We start from the raw sequence: 22379 nt of genomic DNA on the forward strand, positions 1-22379 counted from the left end.
TAACTTTTGTTCCTTACATTTGATCGAAAAGTGGTGTTCAACAAAGTTGTAGCTGAGAATTTCAACAAGCTTAGTTATTATTTTTGAGAACTGTGGACAAATTTTGCATCAGTCTAATGGATAGTGTATGACAGAACTTACTCACTCAAAAACGACTATCTACAAAACGCTATCTACAGATCCATATATCCCGTCTTCAGCAAAGTTGTTCAGATGGACAGGACCTACCTTAAAGACCAGAGTTTAGTTCAGAAGTCACTCACAAGGTGGCGAGTGTGACATTAATTTTTAAATTTTTGCCCTGACTTAACATCTTGATTAGATAGAAGACTCCGATCTTGGGCAAAGTTGTTCAGTTGGACAAGATCTATTTTATGGTAAATATTTTAGTTCAGATTTCATTCACCAGGTGGCACCAGTGTGACATTAAATTTCCATTGTTTGCCCTAGCTTAACATCTTGACTAGATGGAAGGTTCCTGTCTTGGGCAAAGTTGTTCAGATGAACAATATCTATTTAATGGTAAAGCGTTAAGCACATAATTCACTCACCACACACTTAATTGCATTCTCGATGTTCGGTACTTGTATTAGCGGACTATACTCGGCAAAACTATTAAATTGCTACACATTCGGCTATTTTGCCATGTTTATACCGAAAACAGTAACGTGAGTAACTGAAGACCAGTATTTTCTAATATTATTTACTGTGTTTTGCTATTTTCATTACTGATATGCTCTGTAAACTTAAATTTTCTCCTGTGGCCAATTATTTCAGTAATAGATCTTACTGACGTCTCGGTTATCATGCTACTTTTACTGAAAATTCATCACTTCATTACCGAACGTTTGTTAAAATTTACTGAACAAACTGTTATTTTTGATTTCACGTGGAACATCTGTCAAAAACTTCAAAAGCGCGCCATTTTGTATTGCTAATTTTGTCGTACGCACTGTTTTAGTTTTCCTAAAAGTTTTCACTGATCTTTGTCTAAAAAAGGGAATATGGACGGAATTTTCGAGCGGATCGAACAGTGCGATGTAGGAGCGAAGGAAATACTTTGTAAGTACATTTACTTTCATTATGTTTTCTCCGTAGAATACTGCGACGGTAGACGACAGCATAATCTGTTTTTTTTTCTGCCGGCGATCGGTTCCCGGATACTTGGAAGGCTTAGGACACCACTTATCTTGGCACATACAAAACGGGGACTTTCAAAAGGATGCAATTTTTTATGATTGCACCTTCCAGAGGTGCCATATGCGGTACACAAACCAAAAATCCCTCAAGCGGCACATTAAAGAGAAGCATCCGTTGCTGTCGGAAGCTTCTTCCCCAAAATTTAAGGAACTGCGGGAACCTCCTCTCCTTGAAGAGGTCTATCTAAGACAACAAGAAAGTAACACCGGGGGTAAAGCACAACCGTCCGAGGAAATGCTTTCTCTCGATGAAATTAAAAAAATAGCTTCGTTGAGCATTTGTCGCTTAGCTGGTGACGTTGGGCTTCCGCAAACCAAGGTTTTGGAAACTATCAAAATTTGCGAAAATGTTGTTTGGCAAGTAGCAGAATACTTAGAAAAGAAGGCTGTTATTTTCCTTGCATCAAAGGGCGTTGATATAAACAACGATGAGGCGCAACAGTTCGTTCAGGAACATGGATCTGTTTGCGGATGTTAAAACGTGTCCTCTTCAAAAGTCGTTTCTTAAAAGTATGGCAGTGAATATACCAGAGCCAGAACCAAAATGTGTAGGTAAACGAACCGTAACGAGCCATGCACAAGATATGCCGTACGAAATGTATGTCAATGAGACATTTTCATACATCCCCATTATTGACACCCTCAAGCTTATTTTTCGAGACCCGCACAACCGACTTTTGCTGACTGAAACAGATCCTCTAAACACTAGAGAGGTTCTAGAGTACAGCTCTTTCAGGACAGGTTCTCTGTTCAATAGTGATGGTTATTTTAAAGAGCATCCAAGTGTGATCCGTCTCTCTTTATACCAGGACGACGTAGAACTGGGTAATGCCTTCAGTTCTCGAGCAGGGAAAAACAAAATATCAAACGTATGCTTCAAAGTTCAAAACTTCCCAGAAAAATGGAACAGCTCACCCAGTACGATTTTTCCAGCAATTTTTGTGTCGTCGAGTCTTGCAAAAAAACACGGTTATAACAAAATCTTAGAACCTTTAGTTGCTGATCTTAAAAAACTTGAACAAGGTGTAACTGTTTACTATGGTGAAGAAATATTCGTACTCCAAGCAACAGTTACGGTGTTCTGCGGAGATTCTTTGGCCATACATGACGTTTTTGGTTTACTCGGACCTAGTGCGAAATATTTTTGCAGAGTGTGTACGATCTCCCGGCCAGAGTTTCATGAGGTTCCAACAAGAGAGTGTCCTTTGCGAGACACTGCATGGTATGAAGCTAACTTAAAAGCTGTTCAAGATGGTGAACAAAGTCCCTCCGAATGTGGTCTCAAAGCTTGTGGAAGTATTTTGAATGAGTTACAAAACTTCCACATCACAGAAAACTGGTCACTCGATGCTATGCATGACCTGGCCGAAGGCATCATTCCGTTGACGTTACAACTGGTGTTGAACCGCTATGTAAAGCAAAAGGTGTTATTCTTCACTAAATCATTTATTAATCATCGAATCTCCACATTCAATTTTGGTTATGTGGACCGCAAAAATCGACCTATGGCCAACATAACGGATGAAATGATATCTGCCCCGGGCGTGCACAGAATGAAGCAGACGGCAACCCAAAACTTCGTGTTTCTCAGGGCTTTTCCATTTTTGTTTGGACACAAAGTACCAGAGGACTGCAAATATATCTATATATATATATATTTTTTTTCCTTTGGTTTGTTTTTTCCGTCGATCTTGTTTTCCGTGCTGAGCACCAATGCCAGGGAGGCAGCTCCCACACCTGGACCCTACCTATCGACCCATCAACTCATGAACCGGGGACCAACGGCTTTACTTCCCATCCGAAGGAAGGCGTGATCAGAGATGTTATGCCTCAGAACATCCCGGTGGCGCCGACTGGGATTGAACCCAGGCCTGCTGGGGTGAGAGGTAATCACGCTTACCACTACACCACCGGCGCCGTTACTGCAAATATATGGTAATGATTGGGCATCTAATAAATATCACTAGAACCCTTCTTTCACCTGTCGTATCAGCTGATATGCTGGCTTGGTTAGATGAGTATGTGCGCTTATACAATGGGCTATTTTTTGAAAATTTTAAAAGACGAATAAACAAAAGCCACCATCTCCAACATTATTCGGAGCTTATTCGACGAAATGGAAGCGCCAAACAATTCAACTGTTTGCCATTTGAACAGAAAAACAAACCATTAAAAAACCAGGCCGCGACTTGTCGTAACTTTAAAAACATCTGCAAAAGTGTTGCCGAGCGACAATGTTTCCGTACCGTTATTGATCTACTTGAAAATCCATTCAGTGATAAGATCACGTTTAGACCTGGTCCAAGAATGCATAAAGAAAACACGCTTAGCAAGTTTTATCTGGATGAAAAATATCAGTTCGTTTTCTGTCCTAAAAGTATAATAATCAATGGCATCGAATTTCGAAACAATACGGTAGTTGCTGTCAAGAACCACGACAATCTATTGTTTCCTAACTATGGCATCATCCGCGAAATCATGGAACTGGATGGCCGGATATACTTTCTGTTACGAGTATGTGAAACTGTATGCAATGATGAATTTGTACAAGCTTACGAAGTGCAAGTGAGTGGAGTAGACCGTTTCATCAGTATTGAAATCATTTTTCAACACACGACATTTTCATTTTGGAAGAAGTACGACAATTCCACCAAATATATATCGAGGCGCTTTTATAACCAAGACTATTGAAAATATCCTAAATACATTATGTTTTTAAATAGAATCTTCATCATAATTAAGGTTTGTACGCTTGAAAACATTGTCTATAGCATTGATAATAATGTTTCCTCTATCTCCGTGTAGTACGCTGTTGCATGCACCACATTCATAACATATTTTCGTATCTGGCGCTATCCAATGAATCCGCTTATCAGCTACTAGAATCAGCTAACGTCTCCCGAGGTATCATTGAGCCTATTTCCGATCACTAAAATTGAATAATGGTACAGTGTTTTATTAGGTAAGCTTATGTGGAATGAAATACATACACTCGAAAGTTCAGCACACAGCAGCAAAAAGTCGACTAACGATTAGCCAACACCATTTCCCGCAATAACTTTCTTCAATTTTCCCAGCGAAGTTCTTAAATAAATGCAAAACATAACAAAAACAACGCTGTTCACTTTTTAGATTGCTTTGATCAAGGTTCCTATTTTTTGAGCTAAGAAACTTATTACAGAAGCTTATACAGTTTCAAGATAAACAAGGAGGACCCAACTTTTCCGTGTTCAAAAATTTGTTAATGTGACACCACTGGATGCATCAAGGGCCAAACCAAGGTGACTAAATATAGGTGTTCTAATGTGTCAAATTCATGATTCAGCCATGTTGGATTTTTGTATGGGATACCGACCGAGTTTGTTTACAATTTGCTCTAAAACCGCACTTTCCCTCCCCCCCCCCCCCCGCGACCTCCTCGCCTATATAGTGACAAAGCTGTATCACCATGTATGTACCCACCATGGGCCAAACCGTAAAAAATAGAAAATTGCAGTTGCTGATATTTTGATTAGTGTTTATTTGATCAAACATTTTTCTAACGTCATTTACATCAAGGTGAGTACATATAGGTGTTCTTATGTCAAAGATTGTTCTAATGTGTCAAATTCATGACTCAGCAATGTTTGATTTTTGTATGGAGGATTAACCGAGTTTGTTTACAATGTGCAACAACAGAAGGATTTTCGAACATTCTCATTTATTCTCATTCATAAGTGCTGGTCAGTTTTTTTTAATTAGGTTGATTTGTTTTTTTCATTTTCAGTGGATGAAGGCATAGACGACTTACAAACTTTCATGGAGCTAGATAACAACGATTTTGCACGCCTTAAGCTGCGTACCAAGGTTATCAAACTAATTCAACGCATGCAGAAGGAGCTTTACGACGACACGGTTATTGAAGAAAGGCTTGAGGAATATCACGAGGGAGATGACCATCAGGAAAAATATAAAGATATGACAACAGAGGAAACTGAGTCTCACGAAGAGGACACATTGGAAGGTTTTAACGAATACCGGGGAATGATTCTGGAAACGGTAAGTAAGGGTAAATTACGTTTTCATCAGCATGTAGATCTTGCTCCAAGCATTTAGGGTTTCTTTTCCGAAGTAGATGACACACAGGAAAGAATATTGTTTACTCCTTGCATGAAATAATATCCATGCTGATAAAGACTTATTTCGCTGTAATTTTAAGTCATAAAAACAAATGTGCAATGAACGTTTGATTTTAAGGTCATCGACATAAATCTAATTTTCAAACGCACTCCGAACGGTAAAGCAATAATGGAACTACTCAATGAAGAGCAGAAACCAAGTGACAATTGCATGAGTGCAATAAAACGGATTCTCTGCGACTATCTTAAATCGGTGTATGGATTGTAAGTATGAATGTATTTAATTTTGTGATCATTTCTAAAATGTAACGATTCTTATTACTAGACGCCCGTCTGCTTATCACAAAAACCTCCTGGCACAAAGTCTCGTGCATACATACCCGGCATTGTCGTCGTCAACTCCGGATGTACGGCAGGCATTATGGTTTCATCCCAACGGTCGGGGTAAACACCGCCACAGTGGACGTTTGCATTATCATATGGAGTATTTGGCAAGGACATCAGGAGATCGCGTAATAAATCGACGTAAATTACAAGCTGAGGAGATCAACGTTGGAGGAGAGGTTGATGTCGGTCCAGCCAATCCGGAACAAGAGGTTGATATGGAAGCAGTGGTCAGTAGTAGATGTTTTGTGTATTAGTTTATATCCATAATAGTATTTTATTTACATTATAGACGCAAGAATTAAAGTTTTTATGTCCTGGACCAAACACCAAACTACGAGCTGAAGAGCTTTGGCATCTTACTTTCAATGAACGGAAAGATTTACGCCAAAAAGGAACATTCTACACGTATCTTGAGACCTATCCTGTTGCAACTGCCTTCAATGGGTCCATGGTAAGCATCTGTTATTGATTGCGAGTGTCGTTACAGTTTTACACTCTCAGCAGATTTTTCTACCAAGTAGACTAAAAGGGTTCCTGAGCAAAGTACGTTAGCAAAATGAAAGCAAATCTATGTTTGCTGTTCCTATTTTAATCAAAACTATTTTGATTTTAATTTTCGTGACAAAGGTCTGATATAATTTTAAGCTTTCATTATGCAGTCAAGAGTTTTTTTTTTTAATTGAAGCTACTTAACGCAACGCAGCGCAACCGGATCTAATGTGGATGGTCCTTTTCAGTGTGAGAAGCATGGATGCTAACCATTTATGCCCAGCCCGTTGATTTAATAGAAAGCAAATTAACGAATCAGTTCTATGACTTGATATCCTTTTTAACTCGGTAGTCTCTTAAATATTGTGTTGGGAAGAGCCCACACTTATGATATTTGTATACGTAATTACAAATTTACTCTTTTATCATAGATTTCTTTGGAATTTCACATGATGTACCCGAATGATCCGGATTTCCAAGAAAACTCGAATATCTGCAACCAAAATTGTTGTCACGCTATCGCGATCTTTTCAAACATGTGAAAGACGGTGAGTTAAAATGTTTAGAATCTGATAACAATTATTCTACTGGTGACCTGTTGCCTTTTTTAAGATTTCATTCGAATGCTCATAATAATACGGCAGAAGAGCCTGAGTCGTGGAGCCAAAAGGACCCGGGACGCAGATCCAGCAAAGGACAATATTCTAAAAGGAATCGTAGAATGGATTAAGGTGCGTGCTGTTGTGTCAGTTATGGCTACTGGGAAAATAAATTGTTACATGTTTTTGTTATGTTTATGGTTACAGCCTGAAGACCCGTATCCCGATACGAATGAAGTGCCAATGCATTATGTAAAAGGAAATTTTCTGAAGAGTGGATCAAGTGCAGCTGTTACATGGAAGCGGAATAACATTTTGATGGAATCGGATCTGAAGCACTGCTTCCGTGTGCTATGTGAATCAATGGTAGTATTCAACTCTGCATGCCATCCAACGGATAAACAGTTCTACACATTCATCTCGAATGTTTTGCTTGGAAATGGTCCAGGGTGCCTTCCATTCATTTTGACTAAAAAAATGTTTTAAGAAATTATGGAATAATAAGACATTATGAAAATATTTTGATTATGTAAACAACAAGAAAAGATTGTTAAGTTTGTGTTTGACACATAAAACCTGCCAATTTTGCTAATTTATCTCACCCACTCTTCGCTCTTCACTCTTCGCGAAGAGGCGATCAGAAAAACGCTCATTGTGACTCTGTCAAAGCTAAATTCGCAGGTTTGATATTTGAAACACTAACTTTACAATCTTTTCTTATTACTTACACATACAAAATATCATCATAATATCCTATTATTCTATAATTCCATAAAACATTTTTTTAGTCAAAATGAATGGAAGGCACCCTGAATTGGTCAACTAACCACAACTGGAGAGCGACTTATGCAAAGCATCGAATAATTAAATCCTGTATTTGCTTTCATTTCGTTTGTTTGCCATGATAAAAATGCATGTATTTGTTATCCTTAAAATTCTGCATCTGAATGATTATTTTCGCGGAATATCAATAACATATATATTATTTTTTGCAGCACATTTTTCTTTAAACCATAGAGAGACAAACCAGCCTATGTAATCATTCTATAAAAGAATAAATAAAACTTCACTATAAAAGAAACTCACGTCTATCCTTTCCCATATATGTCTATATAGGAATCCCCCAAATAGTGTGGAGGGTGGTGAAGTCCACCTACAGCGATTTCTTGGTTGTTTTCCTGCCAATTGAACTGATAATTTGTAGATGAATAGTTTTTAATTCCTCATAATTATAAATTCAGTTAAATTGGGTGGAGGACAGCTGAGAAATAACGGTGGGTGGACTACACCACCCACTACGCTATTGGAAAAATTTCCGAAAAAAAACTGCTTTTCAGTAAATAATTTAAGGAACAAAAAATATTCCTTAATTACTGAACTTCGTCAAAAAAAATACTGAGTTACTCAGCTATCGATCAATGCAATTTATATATTTTTGCTGAACAATTTTCAAAAATGTACTGAGTTATCGTCACGCTAATACAGTCTATTCGGTTAGATTTGACAGCTCGCAAGAGTGTCATGATCTATATTTTTGCCGAAAGTTTTTCAAAAAATTACTGAGTTGTTGTCACGCAAAAGCAATCCTTTCGGTTATATTTGACAGCTCGCAAAAGTGCCTTGACTAGCGATTGCTCACCATCTGTTGAAATTACCGAAACGATCGCCGAGCGCTCAGCTGTTCTAATCTCGTCAAAAACTATACTGAGTTCGGTAAAAATAAGTTAGTGTGCAGGCAGCGCTAGTGTGACATTAATGTTTCTTTGACTGTCCTAACTTAGCATGTGGACTAGATAGAAGGTTTGCGTCTTGTATAATTTTTTTTTATGGACAGGATCTATCCTACGGCAAGGAGTTTAGTTCAGAAATAATTCACCAAGCAGTGCAAATGTGACATTTATTTTTGAATTGTTTGTCCTAACTTAGCATCTTGACTAAATAGAAAGTTTCCGTCTTTAGTAAAGTTGTTCAGATGATTTTTTTTATTATTTTAAAGAGTTCAGCTCAGAATTAACTCACCAGGCGGTGCTAGTGTGACAATAATGTTTCATTGTTTGCCATAGCTCAACATATGACTTAGATAGAAGGATTCTGTCTTAGACAAAGTTGTTCAGATGTACAAGACCCATCCTAAGGTAAAGAGTTCAGCTCAGAGCTCACTCACCAGGTAGTAGTGCAACATTCATTTTAAATTGTTTGCCTTCAGATGGGTTTCCGTTTTCAGCAAAGTTGTTCAGATGTAAAAGATAATTCACTCACCAGCTGGTGCTCGTATAACTAACATTTTGAATTGTTTGCCCTAACTTAACATCTTGACTAGATAGAAGGCTCCCATCTTGGGAAAAGTTGTTCAGATAAACTAGACCCTGGGTGATGTAGCGTGGCTTCTTTACAGTGTTGGCAGTACTACTCTTCGCCATCAACTGGCAGCAAGCGCTGCCAAACAGTATAATGCGTGAAGTTCAATAGTAACTCTTCGCTTGTTTGTTGTACTCTACATCCCACTAATTATAAAATGATTTAAGATAAACTTGAATTTTTTTTTTTGATATTGATTTACTGCATTACTTATATTTGTTTCGTTGCGCCGGGAGAATAAAAAATTGGTTCGTTATGACAGCTCGAAATTGATTCGATTTTGAGGTCCGTCTTAGCATCACCCAGGCTAGACCTATTATATGGTAATCAGTTTCGATCAGAATGTACTCATCAGTTCGCATTGTTGCTTCACGTTGCTTCGAGTTTTGAAACCCTTGAGTGATGGTTGTGCCGCTTTTAGAGGTATGGCGAGTTTTGCATCTAAATATATAAAACCAAAAACAGCAGAAATTTCGGATTAGCCTCGGATCGTACTTATTTTTTGAAGATGGTAGTCTTCGAATAAATTTTAATCTTTCACAAAAAGCTGTGAAACGCTACATCGGATGATGTTGTTTTATCAAATCCGATCAGGACACGTTAGAATTGATATTAGTTTTAAAATTTATTTCTCGTTATCACGAAGTGGATAACGATCTACCTTCCAGCCAGGGTCATTCCGGTTAGACCTGTGCGAGCGATCAGATTGTCAAGCCTAATAGCCAAGTCGAAGACTTTTACCGAGTGTGCTATACTATCTACACAGTTACATACATAAATGGAGCGTCACATACATATATACATTGAAATACATATATACAAGGGAAGGGATGATCCATCAGGGCACCCGATTGAAGCGATTTGGACGGGGGGAGTGGGAATGCCAACTCCCTGTTGATAACATTTCGTGGATAAAAAGCGGGCTCTTCTCCCCACTCATTGGGGCATCTTCCTGTTTGGGGGCTTGTCTTTTTGACCACTTGGCTGATCAAGTTGCTGGAAGGAGATTCTTTATTGTTCCGTAGATGCGTATAGGCGACTTTGCCTATCGAACTACCCAATCCGTTTTTGGCGCTTCATACAGCGACATATTGAGGACAATCAGAGGTTATTAAGCTTGATCAAGACAAACAGAGAAGAGAGCCCACTGCTGTCGGACTTAGTTTCCATGTTTCAATGGGTGGTAAACCACTATCATCATCATCATATCATCATCAATTTTGGTAATTATTACTCGTCCTGCCATGAGAAGGACTGGCCAGCCCGGGAAATTGAAAACACTCCTTCGCAGTACGATTTATAGACTGCCGCTTTGGCGAAATGGTTTTCGAAAGGGTAGTTCGTTGAGGAGTTTTCAGATTTTTCGGACAAAGTTTGAAAACATTCTGCCGTAAAAATAACTGCAATTTAGTGATTTTTTCACTGCTAGTCGCTGAGCAACCTCACGTACCTTCGATGTGCGGAAACACTTCTATCGATTGCTTCACACTCAAGTCGTCATCTGACGTAAGCATCCAGTCGATTGGTTTGGAAATTGTAGCTATTGTTGCCTCTATCGCTGTATGTGCTCCTTTCATTGTTTGAAAATTAATAAAGTGGTAATTTTAGCAGATTTGTAGAAAAATCTCCATTTTAATCCATGGCTGGTTTAGGACTAAAATCCATCCGCTATTGACAGAATTATAAGTGGTCAAAACATGACCACTTTTCGTAACGCGGTCGATTTTTTTTTAATTGATCTCCCAATATTTTTCCAAAAGCCGTAATACTACGTCAAAACATCAGAAATTCATTGAAAATTACTGATAATATTTCAAAAATAGTTAAACATGCAATTTTGGATAGATGCTCGAGTAATTAAAATACATTATTTAAAATTTCCTTGCAACTGAAGATTATCGTTCAAAAGGACATTCTTCCTAGTATGATCCTATGATTGGATAGTTCATTGTGTTTTTCAATTAAACCTAAATCATCGTACAAAGTGCACCATAAACCCCATTGAATATTACTGCCATACGCAGTAACACGTGTTATTAAAACCCAAATTCCATCTGCTTAGCTCTAACCCTCACTAAGATTGACAATTTATTCCCCGGTCGTCGGCAATAATCCTCCAACTCGCATACTTAACATTCCACAGACGGGCTCTCCCCACCGCAGAGCCCATTTGTGCTATCCAAAAGAAGAGAAAGAGATTGTGACTTCCACACCTCCTATTTGTCTAGCAGTAAACGATCCACAGCTATCTCCTCCAGGACCCATCCCCCAGCCATGCCACCACACTTGCCATAATGACTGCGGTCTGCCAACCAGTAAAAGCACACCTCCTTAAGTAGGATCTACCCTACTTAACCGCACTCACTCCCAAGCGACGACGACGACGACGACGGCCGAATACGGGGTAGCAGCTCATATTCCCTTCCTGTGAAATCTTCTGCACCCATTACGGACTATGGCAGTGCTACTAGTCCCGGCCACTAAAGTCATCTATTTTATTTCAATTTGCGTCCGCTCGTTCTCGGTCTGCTGCTAGTGGTGGCCTCTGTCCAAATCCAACAAGATGATGTCCATAGGAAGCAAACGACTTTCCTCGAGAGCAGCCCCCTCTTGACACTCGAAATCGCTCACCATTATCATACACATGGTGGTGGTGAAATAAAGTTTGTAAATTATATTGAAGTCGTTGTCGATGGTCGGGTTCGGGTTGAAGAAGAATAAAATCTCATTCAACTCGCGCACAGATAACGCAATAAAAAAATCAAGTCTCATGTTGGAGCTCCGAGCCGATCTGGGCGAGTAGTATCTGATCGACTATAGGAATCGGTTCCGAGCTCTAACGCCATCACAACGGCAATGCTAACAGTAGTCATCGCTTCTTTTGCTCGCAACTCTCGAAGGAAGATGGGTAAATACGATAATAATGATGATTATTTCATTTGAAGCCATGAATCGACTCATGTAGATGGGCTACGGGAAAGGGTGGGTGCGGTTTGGGTTTTGAAAAATTGGAATAAATATAAACGAGTAATGAGCGCCGCACTAAGGAGCACACAACAGATCGGATTCGTCTCTCGTTGGGCGTTAAGTGCACTTTAGAAGCGCGATTATTACGCGATTTTGGAGGGTTTTGGGGTGATGATAAATTGATGTTTGTTAATTGGGCTGACCAATCAAAGGGCTTAGGGTTACAAATTGTAATTTTTGTTGCAAATTGCTGCTGGTATATACACATTTGTGAAGCGAAACAGTAATCAGAATCGGAATCGGAATCAAACATTCCCATTGTTGAAGCTATTTAAATTCTCCAACCGCTGACTTTTCATGAACCGTTCAATCATTTTCCTAAATGGGACGAATCCATAGAAGGTTATATTTTTATTCAGAAGCTTTTAAGAACCCTCAAACATATCGATAAGAATAGCTCCGAAAGCTTAAAATTTGAATGTGAGAAGTAAAATTTCCCAAAGAACCAACTTCAAGATGTTTGGAACCTATTGCGATTCATTCTCGCTCGTTTTCCAACCCTCAATTTAATCCGTATTAAACATTCCCATGCAAACGGATCCACCCATCCACATATCGCATCATTCGGCCATAATCAAATTCGTCAAGCCACTCATTCGTTGCCCCTTTTTGAGGGAAATATCCCCGTCCATAACATTGACCCATTTTTCGGCTTTACTCGTCTTCTCCGTTTGGTTTTCTCGGAAGGCCTTCTTCAAAGGATTCGCATCGGAAATCTAACAGCGGGAAAACACCAGTGAAATGAACCGGATTATTCTCCCACCGTGCCATCAACTGAACCTAACAGACTGGGTAGGAGGGCGACAGTCGGCTTGCGGAAGCTCGGTATTTCGATAAGTGTTCGGAATGGATCTTGCCGGGGGTGGTCGGAAAAATGCTACATCCTCTTTTTTTTTTGTTTTGGCTATTTATATTAAGAGTCGGCAGATTCACGATGAATCGCACGTGGGGTGTTTCCCCGCAATGCACAGTGGGCTAGGAATAAAATCTAGCAGGATAAAAACAATTACGCTCTGGGATTGCATCCAATTTTGTTGACGTTTTGAGTGAAGTCTCTTGGATTAATTTGGACTGCAATTTGGAGGAAAAAAATAGTTCAAGTTTTGGCCGCAAAGTGATAAAAAAGTAGATTTAACGTAGGATTACGAAAGGTAGTTTTGATGTCACAGCAAAAGAATAGTATATATAATACTAGCTGAGGGTGCCAGGCCTGGCTCGGGATTCAATATTAGCTTGAGTTTATGTGCCAATTAAAAAAAAGCATGCAATATTGTACGAAGCCCCCCTCTTATCAGACAGACAGCCATACAGGATAGACAGGACAGACAGGACAGACAGGACAGACAGGACAGACAGACAGAGAAAAAGTTCGATAGGTTGAAATTCGGAAGCAATTTGAGAGTTCTGTTTGTGAGGTGCTCTGTCGATGTCCATGTAATACAAGCCAATCTTGGACGGTATGTCTTGGATACAAGCTCTTACTCTTTCGTTAACTCTTTTATCAGTCATTTGTGGGCCTGAAAAGTTGACCGCTGGGTTGGAAGCTTAGAAGCCAGTTTAGAACAATGCTGTGGAAATTTGTCCTCGATGTTCTTGGAGATAATAGCGGTGCGGAAATGATATATGTATTAGGGAAAACACATCAATCACAGAATCACGACGAGCAACTGAATCTGATCAGCGGTTGAGGGCAACCTTGATAGTTTAGCCTTTCGTTGTGTACTGGAGAACACCACCACTCACCACACGCGGTGATTGAATGAACAGCGTTTGTTGAGACTGGATGGAATTCAATTTTGAAATCTGTGTTAGGGAAAGCGCTTTTCGCAGACAATCGGTGACCATTTTATGATCAAAGCGACACTTGCACATTTGTGAAATTTTCAATAGTGGCAATGAAAAATCCTTAATTTTAACAGATTCGTAGAAAAAATTTCCTTTCGATTTGCGTATTCAGAATTAAAATCCATCATCTCTGGATCAAAATCAGACGACTTGCATGGCGCAACCGACATTGGATTCTGAAATTGCACTGCCAATGTTGCCTTAAAAATATATGGTATGTTAGATTTTAACATATGAAAACCAAGGTTGCAAAGACTCATTTCAGCTAAAATAATGTTTTTCGGAATAATAAAACGAAAAGATGGTATGATGGCATGTTTTACTTGTAACTTACAAGAAGAGGTTACAAAGTATGCGTTGGAAACATAAAACCTGTAAATTTTGCTTTCTATGAGTCACAATCAGCGATTTGCTGATCGCTGAGTGAGTGAGTGAGTGAGTTTGTGAAAAATCGCTGATTGTGACTCTCATGAAGTGAAATAAACAGGTTTAGTATGTCAAACACATTCTTTGCAACCTCTTCTTGTATCCTACCAATTCAAAATTTGATCATAGCATCTAATTATTTCATAATTTAGAAAAACATTGCTTTAGCTGAAATGAGTCTTTGCAACCTTGATGAAAACTGACATCCGAATGATGACCTTGAAAATGTCCAAAAAATACTCTTTATTAAAGTTATAATGGTCCTGAAAAGGACCCTTTGTCGTGATGGTTGAGTAATGCTGAGCTATTAGGGTGTTCAACACGAATGAGGCTGGCGAGCTGAATATTGTTTGAAACGAGGGTGATGCGCTTGGCATAGATGACCCACAGCGACATGATCCAATTCCATTTTGAAATCTGTGTTAGGGAAAGCGCTTTTTGCCGACAATCGGTGATAATTTTGATCACCATAGCAACAGTTGGACATTTGTGTATTTTTCAATAGTGACCTATTGATAATAAATAAAGTGTTCATTTTAGCAGATTGGTCGATAAATTTCCAATCGTTTGGCTTGTTTAGGTAAATTAAAACCCATCTGCTATTGACAGAGTTATATGTGGTCCAAACCTAACCTCTTTTAGTAATGCGTTCGATTTTGGTTTCCGTCGATCTTGTTTTCCGTGCTGAGTACCAATGCTACCGACGCCAGGAAGGCAGCTCACACACCTAGACCCTACTTATCCATCAACTCATAAACCGGGGACCAAGGTGGTGACATCATCGTTGCTCCACCCACGTCTAAAGATGTATTCTGGATCTACCTCTCGCATTTCCAAGCTCGTAAAGAAAGCTCTGGATTGCAATCATGCTGTGAAAGTGGTTCCATTAGTGAAAAACGGCGCAGACCTAAACTGCCTATAATCGTATATCAGTCCCATATGGATTATCGTCAATTTTGAGATAACAACGCTATCAACTATCAATTGGCATCTACTATCATATTATGTGATAAAACATTGGACTTTGATAAAGAAAAATGTGAAAACAACATCAAGTCAGTTTGTCCCATCTAGCAAAATAATCGCATATCAGTCCCATCCTGGACTTCAATCGTTCATAATTCAAGTTCAAGTTTTGCTTTTCGAATTACCATATTTTTCGCTAATTTAACACACCATGCAAGCTTCATTGCAACAGATTTTAACTTGAATAAATGATCAATAAATTTTCTATGATTTTTCAAATATAAACATGGGAATTGCACTTCGAAACTTCGACTGCCATTTTTTCAATGTCTACTTTTTTTCCATATGGGACTGATATGCAATTATAGGCAGTAAACTCATTCAACTACATTTCATTCAAAGTTGGCATCAATGTTGAACATCGGGAAGCCGCCCTTAATCCTGACTCGTGGCCGGAGGGAATCCTGTTCAGGAAGTTCGTAGACAATCGTGCAGAAAACGCGCAGGCGCCCGCATCTCCAGAATCACCGAATGAGTCAGATACAGATACTCCTTAAGATCACCTATAGCTGTTTCTTCACTTCCGGGATGCATCGTTGAAGGATATATAGAAGACCCTGATCCGTCCACCACAGTTGCTTGTTCCAGCAATCGGAGCCATCTCGGCCCTGTGTGTAGAATTGTGAAAGGGGTCTTCCAGGCTTCAATACTAGGCAAGTACTCGGAAAATTCACTCAGCCACGCCTCTCCTGATGATATTTCCCTGGTTGCACCTAAACGCATTTCAGAAACCATCACGCTGATCCTTAAGCCACTAAACTCTGCCGCGCCGGTTCGTGTTGTATGGAGTTGCAGCCATCCTGATCTAGCAGTCGAAAGTTAAACTCCGGGACGCGCGTTAGAAAGCAACACGGAAGCCTCTAATACACCTAGCACTGTCGAGCCGTTTCCTCGTCAATGCAGTCCAAGTCGTCTTGGCCCTGTGTCTGAAGTGCGAGAAGAGGTCTTCTAGCTTGCTCATCAAGACAAGTATCAATGTAATAATATAAGTTCCATGCCTGAAGATGTTTTGCCCCACAGTCATTCTGAACACGCTGAGGATGCTTCAAACACTGGATTCCGGGACGCATCGTGGAAAGCACTTCGGAAGCCCTCGATCTCTCCGACACGGTCCTGCATGCCGCTGCCTTCGCTCTTCACAGTTGTTGGATGTAGAGAGAGGGTCTTCCAACCTGCTCTAGTAGGCAAGTACCACGTTAATGTAGGGTTGCCTCTTCCTTATGTCTGTTTCAATTCCAGCTCTTCACCTTCCACACCTTATCTCCTGGGCATCTACCACCAGAATGTTTGAGGAATACGGTTCAAGGTAGATTCGTTATTTTTGTTCGCTAGCAAGTGTGATTATGATGTAATTGTATTGACGGAGACATGGATCGATGACCGTTTAAACGGGGCTCAGCTGTTAGCGAATGTCTGTTCGGTTTATCGCACAAACCTTAATGCCTCCAACAGCACGAAAACCCGTGGGGGAGGAGTCCTAATCGCTGATTCAGCTCGGAACTGTTATATCGATCCGACACCTGTTCGGAATATCCAGATTAGTTTCTAAAGTGGCTATGAGAGATGCTTTGACCATAATTCGGGACATTTGGAACCAGTTCTACACCACCACTATGACTCTATGATTGTCGTTTTGAGTGCCATTGGTCATATTTCGTCGAGTAGATGTAATTTGATATGTCGCTTGATATAGTTATGAGAGATGTTAAATTTGACCATATGGAACCGTTATCCAGAACATCTGGAACTGGTCCTACAATGGCCATATGTATGTATGTCGTTTTGCATGCCATTTATGATATTTCGTCGAGAAGATATCATTTGATATGTAGTTTGATATGGTTATGAGAGACATCAAATTTGACCATGTAGAACCATGATCCGGAATATCTGGAACTGGTTTTACGGTGACCAAATGGTTCTATGGTTGTCGTTTTGAGTGCCATTCATCATATTGCATCGAGTAGATGTGATTTGATATGTCGCACGATATGGTTATGACGGATATCAAATATGGCCATAAGGCATCATAAACCGGAATATCCGGAACCGGTTCTACGGTGGCCATATGGCTCTATGGTTGTCATTTTGAGTGCCGTTGGTCACATTTCATCGAGGAGATGTGATTTGATATGTCGCACGATATAGTTATGATAAATAATAAATTAGACCATATGGAACCATAATCCAGAATCGATTCCAAGGTAGACATGGGTTCTTATGATTGCTCTCTATTATTATCTCGAGTTCTAAGAAAAATATCAATATGTTTTCGCAATGATAAGTAAGATATATGATACAGATTGAGAAAAACACCCCCGTGCCAACACACCCTTGAATATATAGCAAAGAGGGAGGGGCCTGAGGGGGAGTACTATCCACCAGATGTAAGAACCACTCACCGGAATGATGTTACAAAAATTTCAATTTAATCGGCCATAGCACTTCAGAGATACAAATTTTTGAAAATAAAAGTTTGTCCCGGGTTTTTACGGGTTAATCTATGACGAACTGCAACCACGCAACCAAGTAGAAGGCGACCTGCGGACCCCACGCAGACTACGAGGCTGGCGATGTGTGGGCATGGATCGAGTAAAGTGGAGACGATTTCTTCGGACAGCAGAGGACAACAAAGCCTTAGCCTGATTGGTAAGGTAAGTACCATGTCAACTTTATCGGTACTATTGATTCTAATTTGGAATTCAATGACTATGATTCGCACCTCGGAGATTATAACCAGCCTTTGCTTCGGTGGAGTCATTCGTACGATGGGTCTTTCCAGGTTGAACATTACGAAGCAGGAGTTCAACAAGTAACGACTATAGGAAATGCAACAGATTCCTGTATCGACGATATGTCTTCCGTACGCAATCATCTCTTCGCAGAAATCTAAAGCGTTTCTGGTCGTTTGTAAATTCTAAAAAGAACGAAGTCAGTTTGCCATCGTCAGTTCATCTCGGTGAGAAAACTGCTAAATCTGAATCGAAGAAATGCAGCATCAGCATTTCATGAGTTCGTTCACTGAAAATTCGGCCTCACCAAATCAAATCACGATTGTTGTAAGCAAATTTCCAAGAGATGCTTTTGAGCTCCGTCCGTTTCACATCAGTGAACATACCGACAATCTAGCTCTTCCTGCGTCCGTTCTGAAGCTGTGTTCGGAGTCGTTGCTCACTCCCTTGGTGAAGCTAAATCTGTCACTACGGGAGAGTAAATTTCCTGAGGCGTGCAAATTTTTGTATATGTTCCCCGTCCACAATAAAGGCGACAAAAGGAATGTCCAGAATTACAGAGGCATCACATCACTATGTTGCAGCTCCAAAGTATTCGAGATCACCATCAATGAGGAGCTCTTCGGCTCTTGTAAAAATTATATCTCCACGGCTCAGCATGGATTCTACCCAAAACGGTCAGTTACAATCAATTTAACCGAATTCGTGTTTACACTGTTTACACTGTTTACACTGTTTACACTGATCTCAAGGCTGCATTTAACCGGAGTGTCTGGATCCTTCATCTCGTGGTTCAAATCTTACCATAGCGAACGGTTCCGCTTTGCGTTTAGATTGGAGCTTCTCGTTCTGTAGTATTCACGAACGTTTCCGACGTTCCCCAAGGATGTAATCTGGGACCCCTTCTGTTTTCGTTTTTCTTTAACGAGCTTTCGTGTCTACTGCCAGCTGGATGCCGGCTATTCTACGCTGATGATGTCAAAATGTATATGGTTATCAATTGCATCGCTGATTGTGATGAGTTGCAGCTGAGTTGGTGCTCCCGTAGCTTCTTGACGCTCAGCATCAACAGGTGCAATGCGATGTCATTTCTGGATCAACAATAGAAAAGGGCCCATCATCATTTGTAAACAAACCGTTCCAAAGCCCTTTACTCACAAAGCGAAGGTCACCCACGCAAACCAACACCATCATCGGATAGGGGAAACTTCCACCTACACGATGATGGTGTTGATTTGTGTGGGCGGTCTTCGATTTGTGAGGAATGCGCTTTGGAACGGTTCGTTTACAAAGGCTGATGGACCCTTTTCTATTGTTGATCCAGATTCCACCGCGAACAAAACCCGATAATATTTGATTATTCCATTTCCGGGCAAACTTTAGAGAGGGTTAGCCAGAAAGCTAACAGGCAGCTTGGCTTTATGTTCAAAATATCTGAAGACTTTTGCGATCCGCTATACCTGCAGGCGCTGTATTGTTCGTAAGCATGTTCAATCTTAGAATACAGTGCTGTCGTCTGGTGCCCGTACCAAGCATGCTGGATAGCCAGATTTGAGAGTGTACAGGGAAAGTTTGTCCGCGGCGCGCTTCGTAATCTGCCCTGGCGTGCCACGGCTAACTTGCCGTCTTACGTGGATCGCTGTTGTCTGCTTGGACTTGACACCTTGGAACGAAGAAGACGGAACGCGCAAGCTATGTTTGTTGCTAAGATCATTACCAACGAGATGGATTCCCGCACGTGAGAGAGTGATTAGACAGCGTAATTTTGTACATCTCGCAGCTCGTAATCGGAAATACGGTTTGAATGAACCTATCCGTGCCGTCCCTAATGCGTTTAAGGACGTTTATGCATTGTTTGGCTTTAATCTACCGTTAACTATTTTTATTAGAAGATTGTCCTGAATTAGAACGTGCCCTGTTTTGTTTTAATTAAACTTTTGACGCAGGACTGCGTCTGTGATTTATATATGGGGGTACACTTTGTGAAAACCGAAAATGGAACATGTAACAAAATTATGAAAGATTTCGAACGTTGATAACACACCTGTCCCTGAACAAATTTCAATAATTTTATCACCAATCGATCAGAAATATTTCTACGCATCTGTAAAATTTAATACTTTATAATTTTTCAAAATATCACTATTGAAAATTACACGAATGTGAAACTGTTGCTATGATAATTAAAATTATCATCGCAAGTAGCTAACTGTCAAAGCTGCCCTCAACCGCTGATCGGATTCAGTTTCAATCACCGTGTGTGGTGGTGTCCGGTCATCGGCATCAGCAGCAGCAGCAGCAGTGCTTTCGGTGCGTGGCGTTTAACATTGTTCTCCAGTAAACAACGAAAGGCTGCCTGCAAGCAGCGAGCTGCAGCCCACATGAGCATCCATAGAAGCAGGAAGAAGCCGCACCGCTATTGATCGGATTCAGTAGCTCTTCGTGAGTCGGTGTGGGCCATCTATGTCAAGCGCGTCATTCTAAAGAGTATAAACAGTGAGAACCCCGCTTTCAAATTCCTATTCCTACACAAAACACAAGCTCCTGCTGCAGTTAACAAATAAGATGTATTATATAAGACCACTTAGTCCTACGTCACCATTGCGTACAGCCCCATAGGGCTGTCCCTTGTAGTTTTTTAATTCATTAAGACAACCATATGTCAGATGAATCATTGAAACAGTAAATAAACAAATATATAAATTCATTCGTGCCAGACCAATGATATTATTTTTAGAGTCCTAAAATATAGGGGGAATGGATGTAATGTCAGCATAAATGCCCCTTATTTTGGCCCATATATAAATTCAGCAATCGACTAAATTTTCAATAGCGACCAAAAATATCCATTAGCACCGTCATTTAGATAAAATTGATAAATAGCAGATTTTAGGCGATGGGCCAAATCTTAGATCTGTTTGAAGATGTACAGCTTTTATGTTTTCGGCATCCTATCATAAACTTCTCCATTCTACAACTTTGCCGAAGACATCAAACCTCTATCTTGCGAAATAAAAAAAAGGTTGTATCACTGCACCATCTTTACGGCCAAAACTTGAACTATTTCAATCCCCCAAATTTTAGCCCTAACTAATCCAAGAAACTTCACTGTAGACGTCAACTCAATTGGATGCAATCCAAGAGCGTTATTTTTTTTTCCTGCTAGATTTCGTTCCTAGCCCACTGTGCAATGCAAAAAGGATTAAAGTGGCTGACGGACGGGGCAAGAGTTTTCCGTCCGCCTTCCGAGTCCGTGAAATTTCTGGCGTACGCATCTGGATGAGGGTTCCGAATAAATGGTTGCGGGGTGAAAAGCAAAGCATTTCCGTTTCAATATTTACCGATGAAGAATTGGTGGCTAATGCAGAGTGATGGCTCATCATTTTTCTCATTCAAGAGTGAGAAGGGTCCTGGAATTTTGCACCTGACATGGAGATAAAATGAACATCTTTTTGATAATTCAGCACATGCAAATTTCCGATTTGTGTTTGAAAGAATTATCATACAATCATCACAAACAAGATTATTATTTCAGGGGGCTCAGATAGTGCAATCTGTTAAGGCACGGTGTTACCAAGCTGTGGCAGCGGGTTCGTTTCCCAGTAAAATGGGAATGACCCCGGCGTAGTGGTTGACATCCATACCTCTCACGCCAAAGTCACGAGTTTATATCTCATCCCCAGACAAGTCACGAATAACGCAAGAGTAACACAGTCACAGTGACTATAATAAAAAATAATAATAATAATGTGTAGAAAAGCATTCGAGTTGAGCAATTCCCCGCCAAATGACGAATCTGAACTATGTGTTATGCACAATCATTCAGTAGCTTTATAAGTAAACCGATGGAAGTACCAGATTAGCTCTTGCATGGACAGTCGATCGAGAGATGCGAAAAGCATAGGTTCATAGATATGTATTTATGTATGTATATATGTACGTTAAGGATACCACTCATTGTAGCAGGGCTAGACAGTGGACTGTCCACCTCATATTACTTGATCAAGTACGATACCTGGTTGTATTCAATTTACCATTGTATGAAGAGCCAAAAACAGAAGGTGGACTCGTCAGCAGAGACACTCATGTGTAATCCACGGGAGCAAAAAGAATCTTCTTCCAATGATAAAAATGTTTCAACCCGATAAAGAACAAGCCATCATACGATGAGAT

At 40.1% G+C, this 22379-nt stretch overlaps 1 long non-coding RNA gene and 1 pseudogene across 1 annotated transcript in view; one reads left to right on the forward strand and one right to left on the reverse strand.

Moving 5' to 3' along the window:
• LOC135704239 (uncharacterized) overlaps positions 1–22379 on the reverse strand; it is a 456675-nt gene that overhangs the window by 214993 nt on the left and 219303 nt on the right. The window lies entirely within an intron of this gene.
• On the forward strand, positions 1005–7656 carry LOC135704240 (uncharacterized; annotated as a pseudogene).

The sequence above is a fragment of the Ochlerotatus camptorhynchus genome, unplaced genomic scaffold (assembly GCF_037179485.1).
Source record: "Ochlerotatus camptorhynchus isolate MF236.1 unplaced genomic scaffold, CSIRO-AGI_Acam_v1.1 ptg000232l, whole genome shotgun sequence".
NCBI classification, from domain to species: Eukaryota; Metazoa; Arthropoda; class Insecta; order Diptera; family Culicidae; genus Ochlerotatus; species Ochlerotatus camptorhynchus.